At 42.3% G+C, this 12,163-nt stretch overlaps 1 protein-coding gene across 3 annotated transcripts in view; it reads right to left on the bottom strand.

Annotated features, from left to right (window-relative positions):
* dbn1 (drebrin 1) overlaps positions 1 to 12,163 on the bottom strand; it is a 218,756-nt gene that overhangs the window by 167,476 nt on the left and 39,117 nt on the right. The window lies entirely within an intron of this gene.

The raw sequence follows: 12,163 nt of genomic DNA, 5'->3' as shown, positions 1-12,163 counted from the left end.
TGAAATTGCATTGTACAAATGGATGCTAAATATAGGCCATTTCAAACCCCAACAGCAAATGTTATGCTATAACCGTCAAGAATGGGAGATGATGAGAGGAGGTTGACCATAACTGTACGTAGTGACAGCGTTTGAGAAGAGGGAAACTCAGCTGGCAGAGGTAGAATGGGGCCAGGTCATTGGAGGTCAGGTGACTGGCTTTGGACTCCAACCAATAAGGATAAATGCATGTTCAAGAGTGACTCCAGGTTGGAGGCAACTCAAGCTGTCACTCGCTCGTTCCTCTCTCACTTATAGATTTATAGGTGCCATCAGGAAGAGGGCAAGCTCAAGCTCAGAGAGGAGTGAGGACATATGGCAAGAGCGATCTATGAAGTTCAAATCCAGTGACGGATCTTTGGGATCAGCCTTTCAACTGATGGTGTAGAGTCAGCAGGAGTCAGCCAAACATCAGACATTAAAGACGTCAAAGGCTCTCAACATGGTAGCACACAAAGCGAGGAGTCTGTCCACCTGCTGCGAGATGAATTGGTGCCAATGTAATACATGTGGAGGTCTCCATTTGGAGGAAGACAGCCTCCATAGTGATCGTAGTCCAGTAGATAGTATCTGAGATGCACGCAGACTTGCATTTCACTGTGGAGCTTGTGTTGATGCTATCTGATAGGGGGTCAGGCACTTTGACCTTCCTCCAAATACTCCTTCCCCTCAAAGAATCAGGCAGGGATGGAGTGGGGCGTTGTCAAAAGTTGTCCGGCACTCCCTTTGTCCCCTTTGTCTATGACCCATATACCCTCTGTGAGCACAGACAGAGCAATCCCACAGTAGGACAGCCAAAGTAAGTTAGGGCCCTCCTGGCCTCAGCTCTCTAGGGGATGGTCACCAAGGTTATCCATGGAAATAGGGCCAACTGGTCAGTAGGCTGCCTGCACCCCTGCTGCAGACATTGGGGTAGCACCTAGAATAAGTGGGAGCAAAAAGAAAATCAAGAAATACTGAATCACAGCTGGTTCAGTGGATCAGATGAGATGAGGCAAGGTGGGGCTGGAGCGAGGGAAGCTGGAGTCCAGGCCTGGGGCAAGAGGCAAGGTCAGGGAGGTCAGAGGGAGCAAGAGGTCAGAGGGAGTATTTGGAGGGAGGAAGTGGAGAGATTAGAGGGAGGGAGTGAGGGGGGACTGGTTGGAGGTCAGATGGAGTGATGGTGGAGAGGGTGGAGGGCACAGGGTGCGAGAGGGGAAAGCGTGGAGGCCAGGAGTGAGGATGGACTCTGAAATGAGCTTTGGTGGTGGGGTGCAGGCACGGGATGCAAGAGGGTGCTGTGGTTGGGAGACAGTTTGGACCCAGACTCTTGGGGAACAGGTGTGTGGAAAGTGAAGACCCTGAGACTAAAATACCTGATGACTGCTTTGTGAAAATCTAACCATCTAACTGGATATTCTGAGTTTAAAAACTGGAATTCAGTGTACGCAGAGAAAAAGAGAGAATTGTTATATGGAGGTGCTTTTAATAACCTCAGTACTGAAATTCAATGCATTGCCAATGCTACAATGCAGCCATGAAAACCTTTGAAATGGCCTTCCAATAAGGAGAAAAACGGTAAAACAGACAAAGATATATCGCCATCACCAGATACCAGCACCAGTCTTAACGTTCATCTCAATGTAACAGATATGATAAGATCCTGAAAGAATTTCTACATTTGCGGGAGTTTTTATTACCTTTCATTTGGGATACTTTGTCCACTACCTTGGATGAAAGATGCCTGTGTCCAATAGACTAAATGTTTTCAATGTAGCATCATTGGCTTTCTCAGTCTAAAATGGTAGTGGTAAGAAGCACCACTAATTCAACAAGTTTCAGCATTATGAAAAAGAATTCATGTTCAAAAATAAGTTACATTTAAAGAACCATAGAATCCCTATTGTGCAGAAGGAAGTCATTTGGCCCATCAAGTCTGCAGCAACTCTATGGAAGAGCATCTTATCCTCGCCATTGATAGAGAGATAATGAAAGCATCAATGAGGGTTTCAGTAGACCATAATTAAAAGAGGCAGGGGAGGAGATGGGAAACGAGATGGGCTTATTCAATACTAGATATTGGTCAAGCCGTGTGACAGCACAGATAACAAAGCAATGTTTGGAAAAGAAGTAATTACAGGAGATCCTCTGGCCACCACTGGAGAATTAGGGATGGTCTATTCAGCTGGACAGTGAAGGGAGATGTTGGGGAAGGATCATGTGGACACTGCCACAATGGAGGCACAGAGTTTGAGAAAGATGAAGAGGGAATTTGGAGATAGAATTGTAGTTTGCAAGGAGAGAAGGGTCAAGGGTGAATTTTCAGAAGATGAGGGGTAGTACTTGAGGAGAGATAACTATTGATAATACAGTATGAGGTGGAAGACCTGTTCATTTATGCGAAAATACAAAGCAAACTCAACAAGTAGCTGGTCAGTAACATTATTCTCCATGCCAATTCATCACTTAAAACTCACAAGCACGAAATTCAGCAAGTTATGACATAATAATAATATGGAACGGGGCAGATGGCATGAAGCCAACATAGAATCCTCACAGTGCAGAAGGAGGCCTTTGACCCATTGTGCCGACACCAACAACAATACCACCCAATCCTTATTATAGTAGCCCCACATATTTACATCACCAATCCCTGACACTAAGGGCCAATTTAGCATAGGCAATCAACGTAAACCGCACATCTTTGGGCTATGGGAAGAAACCGGAGCACCCGGAGGAAACACACACAGACGTGGAGAGAATGTGCAAACTCCACACAGAAAGTCACTCGAGGCCAGAATTGAACCAGGACCCTAGCGCTGTGAGGCAGCAGTGCGAACCACTGTGCTACCCATAACATGAATATGCTCCAAGCCAACTTAATTAACGTGGGACTTCTGTCAATCTGATTGGGCAGCAGCTCCATCAGTCCCAGCAGCGACAGAAATACATCAATGGCCACTGCCAAGACTGTAGAAGAATAAGAAGACCAAAGTCCATGGATTGCAGAGAAATAAGTTCAGGGTCTTGGGCAGGGTAAGTTTTGGTATTTAGGGAGTGGAGTGAGTAGGTTTAAAGCAGGGGAGCAGGTAAGAAGGAAAGAAGGGGAGGTATGTCCTAACGGAGAGGTCATCTATGATCGGCAAATGGCAGGCGCCCCTTCGTTTCCACTCTTTAAACATTTCAATGAAAAAAATCAGACTTCCTGCTCATGCCCAGTTGCCTACCACCAAACAGTTTATGACATGGGCAGCATATTATCTGGGGGGGAGGTCAATTGTCTTGATAGCAAGAATAATTGATCTTTGATTATACAGTGAATTATGTTGGGGGGCTGCTGATTCCAACACCCGCATGCCCCCAATAGTATAAAGGTGAGCTCAGAGCTCAGTGGGGTGGTGATGGGGTGGGCCCTACTTACATCCTCCCCTGCGAGAAACACACCCACAGGGGAATGTAAAACTTTGTCCAACGTCTCTATGAATGGACATCAAGGAGATTTCAATTATCCCCTGTTTATTCTAAGAAAATCGCTAACTTAAAATTAGTTGAGCTTCATAGGCATAAGTTTACTTCTGACTGTCCTTAGAATCAGACCTCCCCTTTCTTCCAGAGGCATTTGACTTTTAAATGAACATTCAATTGAAAGATACATGATCAAAGATCAAAAGAGAAGCTTATTTCATTCTGAATATAGAGCCAAAAGAATCAAAAATCAGTTCTGCGTTCTAAAGAATATGCAGAACAGGCTTATAAATATCATTGATGTTCTCCAGTCAGGAAAATGAATGGTCTCTGATTAGCAATATACATGTCTGAAGCTGTGACCGCCCATATATTTTGGTCAAATCACCATTAAAGGTATCTTCAAAATGGTGGTTCAACAGTTAGGAACAGCAAAAGAAAACTTGTAATTTTTAATTTTTAATAAGTAGACACCACATAACATACAAACGACATACTTGTGCACAGATCAATCACACTGTAAAAATAATGGATAACCTGTGTTTTACAAGCTGTGACCAAAGTGCAATTATTCGTCCAAGTCTGCCCACTCAATCTCAGAGTTTAGCCAAGAGGAAGTGATACTGCCAATATCACAACAAACACAAAAATCTAGCCTACTACCGAAATCAACAAATCAGATGGAGTTGAAGGAATTTGCAAAGTCATTTGTAAAATTACATTTGTCAATGAAACGCAGAGCAGCTCAGACCCAGCTGATCCAGATGAAAGCACATGATCTGATTTACAAAGCAGACATTGACTGACAATAAGAAATGGAAATGAAAGAAGTATAAAAAACACATGACCTGAACAGGGATGGAAGACACATGATTGGTGAACACCATCTCAAAAGGCTCACACCAAAACCTTACCCTATGATTGTTTCTGTTCCCTGCACTAAAAACTCTCAGAGAATGAGTAGCATGGAGTATAAACACCAATATGACCTTGATAGGCTGAGTGGTCTGATTTTTTTGTTGTATGTTGTACATAATTCTAAAAAAGACTCACAGATCTTCCAGAGTTTCAGTGCAATTGACACAAAGGGGCATGAATTAAAGATGAAAAAGTTGAAGGTTGAGATTTAAAAGATAGTGAAAAGATAAGGAGATGAAGAGAAAAAGCAGAAAGTACAAGTGAGACAACGAAAAATTAGGAACATGGATAGGTCATTCAGCCCTTCAAGTCCATTTTGCTCTTCAAGGTCAGGGTTGATCTGCATCTGAACTCCACCTGCATTTGCTAGCCCCATATCCCTTAATACACTTTGTTAGCAAAAACTCTATGCATCTTAGATTAAAATGATTGAGTACACTTCTGCTGCTTTGTGGGAGAGACTTTCCACACATCCAGTACCCTTCATGTGAAGAGTAATTTAATGCTCCTGTCCATACTATTTATTTTACCACCTTTTGTCATCTGCAAATATTGTGTTACCTAAGCTATTAATAAATATAATGTGAGACTTAGCGGGCTCATGTGTCGCGGATATAAATCCCGTTATGGGCACTAAACCTTGTGACAGGACCATAATGGGATTTATGTCAGCAAGATCTTGATTTGAGACCTTCCTTGCTGCCTACTGGTGATGTAATTAAGTTTACACCCAGAAACTTGCATCTGGCCCCTTGAATGCTCTCCCTTGCCAATGTGCCATCACAGCAGAGAATCATTACTGATTTTTGAAAATGAAAACCATTCATGATGACCACGCTGGAGACACAGAGGTGGGTATAGCCCTAGGTGATGAGGGACATGATGGTGATGGCGGGGGGTGACGTCCCGATCTTTCAATGGTGGGTGGGGGGGGCTTCCCTCTCTGCTTGCAAGGGTTAGGGGTGTTTCCCCTCTTCACTGGGGTCCCTGACGTGTGCTTGGGAGGGTCCAGATATCCAGGGGGAGGGATCCTTTAACTCAACTGTGAGATTGGGATGCCTTTTTCCAGATCTCTGTGGAAGTGGCCTTGTCAACTCGTATCAGGCTTCACCCTGCCAGAGTGACTCACAAACCATACCCCCAAATTTAAAAAAAACAGAGTATCTGGTGAGAAAACATGGCTGTGACTGGTTTTTAGTTGGACCCTGACACTTTGCCATTTTTTTGTAACATTCCACCCAATGACTAGCTGAGACCTATCCCAGTATTGAACTTTAGGAGATACCACTAGTTACTTCCTACCAATTTGAGCACATACACATTGTTGCTACTCTCTGTCTTTTACCATCTAATCAATCTCCTAACCAGGTGAATCATTTACTTCCAATTCCATGAATTTTAGCTTCAGCCAATAATCTTTTACGTGGAACCTTATTAAATGTCTTCTGGAAGTCCTTATAAACTACATCCATAAACATGTTTATCGCTTTGGTTACTACTTCAAAAAGTTTAATTAAGTTCATTAATTGTCACCTATCCTTCACAAATCCATGTTCCCACCTTTTAAGTTTATTTATTATTGTCACAAGTAGGCTTACATTCACACTGCAATGAAGTCACTGTGAAAATTCCCTAGTCGCCACACTCCGACACCTGTACACTGAGAAAGAATTTAGCGTGGTCAATGCACATAACCAGCACGTTTTTGGACTGTGGAAAGAAAACCCACATAGATACAGGGAAAACATGCAAACTCCACACAGACTGTGACCCAAGCCAAGAATCGAACCCTGGTTCCTGGCGCTGTGAGGCAGCAGTGCTAACCACTGTGCCACCATGCCGTCCATTGGTTTAATCAGTTCTAAATATATCTGAGGTGCTGTCCCTGTCTTTAATCACAGATTCCAATAATTTCCCAATAACAGATGTTAGACAACAATTCTCTCATTTTCTGGCTTCTTTTCACACCTTTCATAACTAATAGAGTTACATTCGGAATTTTCCAATCCAAAGGTACCATGCTGACTCTTTAGAAGACTATGGGTGTAACAGCTACAATTGTCTTATTTGCTTCCTTTGATACTCAGACTGGAAACCATCAGGTCGTAAGGAAACTTGTCGGTCTTTAGCACCAACCCTTTAACTGAAACTGTAGTTCAGCTTCTGTTAATTTTAGTAAATTCCAGTCTTGATTCAACATTAGCTTCCCTGGAATGTTGGATATATTATCCTCCTCCTCTACAGCAAAGAATGGTAAAATGTAATTATTCAACTCGTCTGCCAATACTTTATTTTCATTTGTAGTATTACCCCCACCTGTTTTTTATAGGGTCTGGATTGCCCACAAAAATATGTGCGGATATGGGGTAGGGCCTGGGGTGGGATTGTGTTCGGTGCAGACTCGATGGGCCGAAGGGCCTCTTTCTGCACTGTAGGGTTCTATGGTTCTATGATTCTATGATTAATCTATTTATCAAATAAAATGGCTACCGTCAACAAAAGCTGACATTTAACATAAAACTGAAGGAAAGAGCATATGGAAGTGCAAAGAATAGTGTAGATCTAGGAAACTGGGAGAGGCGACCAGAAAATACAAAATTATATGAGACGAGGTTAAAAAAAACGAAAATAAATTCATGAATGATATCCAGAATAACAACATTTTCATCATTGTATTGGGGGAAAAAGGGTTTTTTTATAGAGGTTTATAGAACCCTACAGTGCAGAAAGAGGCCCTTTGGCCCATCAAGTCTGCACCGAACACAATCCCACCCAGGCTCTAACCCCATATCATGCCCACTAATCCCTCTAACCTACACATCCCTGGACACTAAGGGGCAATTTCTTAGCTTGGCCAATCAACCTAACCTGCACATCTTTGGACTGTGGGAGAAAACCGGAGTACCTGGAGGAAACCCACGCAGACACGAGGAGAACGTGCAAACTCCACACAGACAGTAACCCAAGCTGGGAATCGAACCCAGGACCCTGGAGCTGTGAAGCAGCAGTGCTAACCACTGTGCTACCGTGCCCCCAACCCCTGCCAAGACTGTTCCTGTATTAAGCAAAATTATGATTTTTAAAAATGCTATTCCTTTCTCAGAGTTACAAAGCCAATGCAGAGTGGGCAGGGTAAGCCCTTAATCCATCACCTTGCTTGCTCCAAAAACCAAACTTAAACTGAATCCAGTTCATGGTCCCAAGTTCATAGATCCAAGCTGACAAGAAAAGGCATTACGCCCCATCTTTGGCTTGATCTGATGCTTGATCTGAGCCTATTTTTGAACATTGCTACTCATCTGTAGTTTTATCTCATAACATTTTGACCAATTTGCTATTAGTCTGTCTACCTTTTTCAAATTAGCCTTCTCGAAATCTAGAATCTGAGTAACCATGGTATGTGTCTGCTTTTCAACCTAACATTAAATTTGATCGTGATCAATTAGATAAATGTTCCTGTACTGAGATTATTAACTAAATCTAGTAATGTTTGCTCTCTTCCTGCTTCTAGAACATGTTGGCCCAGAAAGTTACCTCGAATATACAAGAAGTTCATAGCTTTCTGATCTGAGCTACTCAGTTCGTCTCAATCCATATGAGAATTATAATCCTCCATTAAAATTCTGTTTCAGCCACAAACCTTGCAAATTTATGATTTGCCACATTCTGTAATTTCATTACCACTATCAGAAGGCACATGGGATGAAAAGAATTACTTGGAGAGAGATGGTGAGACAAATGGAAGCAAAAGGAATACAAACAAAAGTGTAACTTAAGAAGGGAGAAAGGTGGAATGCAAGAAGCACAGAGGAGTAAAATGTTAATAAGAGGAATGTATCGAGAGAGATAGAGAGAAGTTGGGAACATAGGGATGAATCTTCCAGTCGCTGCATTGTTGAAGGCAGGGCATGCATAAAATAGAACTGGTGGCCTGACTGCTGCCTTCCCACCCACCCCTAACTTGTCTCCCATGTTACAGTGGGTGGACAAGTTATCAGAAACCCTGCCCATCCTTTAAGCCTACTGAGGAACTTAAGTGGCCAATTCATGGTCATGTAAGCATGACCTCCTCCATCATTCCTCCTCCACCACAAATTTTCATCTGGCAGGGGAACCAAGGACACAAGACAGGAGCAAGAATAGACAATACAGCCCGTTGTGCCTGTTCCGTCATTCATTACAATCATGACTGATCTCAGACTTCAATCCCACTTTCCTGCTTGATCCCCATATCCCTTAATTCACTGAGGGACCAGAAATCTGTGGATTCCATCCTTAAATGTATTCAAGGATGTAGCATCCACAAACCTCTGCGGCAGAGAATTCCAAACATTCACTACTCTTCGACTGAAGTAATTTCTCCTCTCCCCAGTCCTCAAATGATTGGCCCATTATCCAGAGACTGTGACCCCTTGTTTTAAATTCCCCAATAATGGAAACAATCTTTCAGTGTTCACCTTATCAAGCCCCTTCAGGATTTTGTAAGTTCAATGAGATTGCCTCTGAATCTTCTAAACTCTAGAGAACAGAAGCCAAATTTGCTCAGCCACTTGGGACAATCCCCTCTTCTCAGAAGCCAATTTAGTGAACCTGCATTGCACTGCCTTCAATGCAAGTAAAACCTTTCTCAAATGTGGAGACCAAAACTACACACAGATTTCCAGATGTGATCTCACCAAAAACCCTGCACAATCATCGCAAGACTTATTTAACCCTGTACTCCAATACCCTTGAAATTAAAAACCAAAGAAAGGTGGGGGGAAAGGCAATCAGCCTGGCAGCTTTCACTGCAAAGACTGCTTTTGGGCAGGAAGAGCAGAGTATTTCATTTTTGGAGTTCCCTGTGCCCATCTGGGCCAACGCCCAATGAAGTAAATCCCCATTTATTCCTCTCCCTGATCTATGAATCCTGACCGCACCCCCCCCCCCCACCCCGAATTCCTGACCAGGCAGGCCTGACCAAAACCCCTGCCTTACCTGAAGTTAGCAATCCATCACTTCCCTTTTTCCCAATCTGACTGTAATCTCAGCAGTGGACACTACTCACTTTGCAGCTGCTACATCTACAGGGAGCAGCAAATGTTATTAGCTGGCCGCTCTCTATGCCAGGGCTTCCTTCCAGATGGGGGTAAAGTTGCACTCCAAACCAATTAAGGCTGCTCCCAGTATAATATTACTGCAGGGCAGCTGGGTTTCTGGTCACCATGGTACTAGCAGACATTTTTGAGTAGTGGGGCGGGGCAATCCACCTTTCTGTAAAATCCTAAGATCAGGAGAAGGCCATTTAGCCTCTTATGTGCATCCTACCATTCAATGAGATCATTGCAGATCTGCAAGCTAACTCCATATTTCATAATAACTTTGATTAACTAAGATCCATCAGTTTAAGTTTTAAATTTAACAACTGACCTAGTAATTATTGTCAGTAGAGTTCCAAATTCCTGCCACCCTTTGAATGAAGTGTTTCCTAATTTTACTCCTGAAAAATGTAGCCTTAATTTTTAGACTATGATCCTAGTGCCAGTTTGCCCAACCAGTGGAAAAGTTTCTAATTACCTTATCTCCCTGAATATCTTGAAAATTCTGATAAAATCACCCCTTCTAATTCCAGGGAATATAACCCTATTTAGTGTAATTTCTTCTCAAAATGTATCCCTTAGGAGTCCAGGTATAATTCTGTTGAACCTATGCCACACTCCTCCTCCGTGGCCAATATATGATTTCCAAGGGGTGTTGCATAGAATTGCTTATGATACATCAATGTGATCTAATTAGGGCTGAAGCATAACCTCTAGCCCTTTAGATGTAAAGGGCAGCATTTCATTAGCCTCTTTGAAAAATATTTTAGGTGCTTGTTCATGACATTTTTATGACAATTTTAATGAGAATGCAATAGAGACGAGAAAAAAATGATAGATATTATTTGAATACTGAAACTCTGAATTTATCATTACACCTAATACCTAATGAATTATATTTATCTACATAGTGCACTGCATCTCAATACTCAAATGATAACTACACTACCCCTGCAATGATTATATCCACATATAATCATCACAACTAACTAGAGGGCGCTCTGCATCATTTCACACTGTGAAATGATCGTGGGCAGGATTTCATGGCTACAAAAGTAATCTAATTTTCAACCAACCAGTCCTCTTCTAAACTTAACCCTTTTGTTTACCAAGAGTTTTACATTCACACAATGCTCTCCAGATTTCAATTTCATCTAAATATTGACAAATTTTCAGATTGAGATAATTCAATTTTTGCCTGTGAATCTGTCTGCGGCCATGTGGTCAACTGGATATGATAGTTTCCATAACAGTGAGGAGAGCAAAATACAGCCAAAATTAGCTTTAAATGGAATGAAGCTATGCATTAAGTGTCCATTGGATACAATTTTAATCACAACAAGTCTGAACACAGAGTATAATAGTAATTTTTATATACATCAGAAGAGTGATTGCAGGGATAAACAACTATAGCTGTCAGGATAGAGTGGAGAGGCTGAGTCTGTTTTCCTCGGAGAAAAGAAGTTTGAGAGGACAGTTGATTGAAATATTCAAGATCTTGAGGGGTATGGACAGGATAAATAGTTAGAAACTGTTCCCACTCAACAGAGCATCAAGAACTGGAATGCACAGATTCAAGTTAATGGGCAAAAGGAGTAAAAGTGATATGAGGATTCTCATTTCATCCCCCGCACCCCCACCGTGGGGAGGTGGAACGGGGGGTTGGGGGGGAGTCTGGAATGTACTCCTTGAGCGGCTGTTGGAGGCAGGTTTGATTGAGATATTCAAAAGGGAATTGGATTGCTGTCTGAAAAGAAAGAATATGCAAGGTTACAGGGATAAGGCAAGGCAGTGGGACTAAGTAGAAAGCTCTTTCAGAGAGCTAGTGCAGACTCAATGGGCCAAACGTCTTCCTTCTGCACTGTAAAGATTCTGTGATACCTGATGATCCAACCTTTATACAAAAGGCTTTTGCCAGCTGTTTTACAAGCCAGCACTTTCAAATGGTACAGTTTTAAAGAGACAAAATAGAAAGCATCTGATGGAACATGTTTCTGTTAATCGAGCGACTGAGAACATGATATTCTAATCTTCCAGGTATAAATGTCCAACAACTGTGCATTTTCCTACGCTTATCCATTTTAAAAAATCCCGTTTAATGGGCCCGGGAAGGGAGTGCAAGCTTTTCACGAAGTCAAGCAATTCCCATAGTTCTGGAAGCATTTTGAGAATTACACATATAGAATGCAATAACATAGCAGCTGTAATATTTCACCGAGGTACAAAGGTGGAAAAGGCAACCAGTGATGTGCTTATGATTTTATCTTTCACATTTACAAAAGTGAAATTGGTAGCGATATGTCTAGCGAGGTTCGAATTACTCAAACATTTGCTAACTACGCCAGTCTTTCCCTAAATTCCAATGTAATCAGTCACTGCATTATCATCAGGAAAAAAGAGGGGCCGGTCAATGGAATAATGATGATCATAAGCACATGATAACTCTTTAAAATAACTATACAGGGATAACGCATGCGGTGAATAAAAATTGCACGAAGCATCACTACGATGCACAGTGATTAATGCACGAAATTACAGACCCTTCTAATAAGCGGGGCGTGGGGAGAGGGGGTGGGGGGGGAGGTGAATAAATTGCAGTCATTCCATCATCTACGCCGTCCTTTCAGCCTGCGTTACCATATAACAAAGAGACAGGGCGATCTGCGCTTCGTTGACTGGCACCT

This window comes from Carcharhinus amblyrhynchos, chromosome 13 (genome assembly GCF_965287045.1).
Source record: "Carcharhinus amblyrhynchos chromosome 13, sCarAmb.v2.hapA, whole genome shotgun sequence".
Taxonomy (NCBI): Eukaryota; Metazoa; Chordata; class Chondrichthyes; order Carcharhiniformes; family Carcharhinidae; genus Carcharhinus; species Carcharhinus amblyrhynchos.
Note: the sequence above shows the minus strand (reverse complement) of the source record. Positions and strands in the feature narration are given on the sequence as shown.